General features: G+C 39.8%; 1 pseudogene; it reads right to left on the bottom strand.

Annotated features, from left to right (window-relative positions):
• Nucleotides 1-1,056: 1,056 nt before the first annotated feature.
• LOC138430153 (cytochrome b-c1 complex subunit 6, mitochondrial pseudogene) lies at nt 1,057-1,332 on the bottom strand (annotated as a pseudogene).
• Between the last annotated feature and the right edge of the window lie 885 nt (nt 1,333-2,217).

The following is a 2,217-nucleotide window of genomic DNA, read 5'->3' as shown; positions in this document are numbered from 1 at the left end:
GAAAAAACTAAGCAGATGGAGTGATTTCCTCTACATGAAGAAGGCACAGAAAAAGCAATTTTAAACTGTTCATCAAAGATGGTTGAACCTTGGGGAAGAGGGTAACAGAGTATGGATGGTTCAGGCAGGGAAAACTTAGAGGAAAAAAAAATAAAATAAATTTTACATTTATTCACACGTTTAATTCTGCAGTAAAACTGTCAGGTAAAGTACTCTGGTCTTCATTGTAGACATGAGAAAACTGAAACAGAAAGATTAGGTTATTTGCTCAAAGTCATGTACAGAGCAAATTCAAAATCTGATCTGCACCAGGAAATGAGAAGTAAACAAAATATTCTTAAATGTGGTAGTAGAAGAGCCAGCTCTGTACATGCATACATTATCAGTTCAGTTCAGACACTCAGTTGTGTCTGACTTTTGTGACACCACGGACTGCAGCATGCTAGGCTTCTCTCTCCTTCACCATCTCCTGGAGCTTGCTCAAACTCACGTCATTGAGTTAGTGATGCCTTTAAATCATCTCATCCACTGTCATCCCTTCTCCTCCTGCTTTCAATCTTTCCCACCATCAGGGTCTTTTCCAATGAATCAGTGCTTTGCATCGGATAGCCAAAGTATTGGAGCTTCAGCTTCAACATCAGTCCTTCCAATGAATATTCAGGGCTGATTTCCTTAGGAGGAACTGGTTGAATCTCCTTGCTGTCCAAGTGACTCTCAAGAGTCTTCTCCAACACCACAGTTCAAAAGCATCAATTCTTCAGCATACAGCTTTCTTTAAGGCCCAACTCTCACATTCATACATAACTACTGGAAAAACCATGGCTTTGACTAGACAGACCTTTGTTAGTAAAGCAATGTCTCTGCTTTTTATTTTATTTTTTGCTGATCTGAACTTTATTAAGATGAAATCAGTGATAATTACAGAAATTACTTGCCTAAGCTAAAATCCTTGAGATTCACATGAAGTTAGTTACACAAATAAATGGCATGTTCAAAACCATGAGAAAATATCCCAATGCTCAAGTGATGAAGGCTTAGGTGAATAAATCTGCACACCTATTTCAAGCTGTTAAACAGTTTGTGGGCCTTACAGTGGTCCCTTGCATGCAAGAAGTCAAAGAGCTCCTCTGTGCAGTCCTCCTCTGCCTGTGACCTGGAGGATACACGCTCATCACAGAATTCTAGCTGCCCCCTAGCCTTTACACATTTCTTCATCTGCTCATATTGCCCTCTCATTGTTGTCAGGGTATCTGCTAATTCTTCCTCCTCTTCTTCCTCCTCCTTGGGATCTCAAGACCCGGTCAGCATCCTTTGCTCGTCCTCTAGCCCCATGTCCGGCTGCAGTTCTGGTCTGCTTTTTAATATATTATGTAGGTTTGTCATAGCTTTTCTTCCAAGGAACGAGCATCTTTTAATTTCATGGCTGCAGTCACCATCCGCAGTGATTTTGGAGCCCAAAAAAATAGTTTCTCATGTTTCCATTGTTTCCCCATCTATTTGCCATGGAGTGATGGGACCAGATGACATGATCTTTTTTTTTTTTTTTTAATTTGCATGTTGATTTTAAGCCAGCTTTTTCACTCTCCTCTTTCACTTTCATCAAGAGGCTCTTCAGTTTCTCTTCACTTTCTGCCATAAGGGTGGTGTCATCTGCATATCTGAGGTTATTGACATTTCTCACCACAATCTTGATTCTAGCTTGTGCTGCATCCAATCCAACATTTTGCATCATGGACTCTTCATATAAGTTAAACAAGCACAGTGACAATATACAGCCTTGATGTACTCCTTTCCCAATTTGGAATCATTCTGTTGTTCAATGTCTGGTTCTAACTGTTGCTTCTTGGTCTGCATATAGATTTCTTCGGAGCAAGTAAGGTGGTCTGATACTCCCATTTCATTAAGAATTTTCCACAGTTGTTTTGATCCACACAGTCAAAGGCTTTAGCATAGTCAATGAAGCAGAAGTAGATGCTTTTCTGGAATTCTCACATTTTTATCTATGATCCAATGGATGTCGGCAATTTGATCTCTGTTTCTCCTGTCTTTTCTAAATCTACTTGAACGTCTGAAAGCTCTCAGTTCATGTACTGTTGAAGCCTAGCTTAGAGAATTTTAAGCATTAGGTTGCTAGTGTTTGAGATTTCTGTGGTAGTTTGAACATTCTTTGGCATTGCCTTTCTTTGGGACTGGAATGAAAACTGACCTTTATCAGTC

Source organism: Ovis canadensis, chromosome 1 (assembly GCF_042477335.2).
Source record: "Ovis canadensis isolate MfBH-ARS-UI-01 breed Bighorn chromosome 1, ARS-UI_OviCan_v2, whole genome shotgun sequence".
Classification (NCBI taxonomy): Eukaryota; Metazoa; Chordata; class Mammalia; order Artiodactyla; family Bovidae; genus Ovis; species Ovis canadensis.
This window is presented reverse-complemented; position numbering and strand designations above follow the sequence as displayed.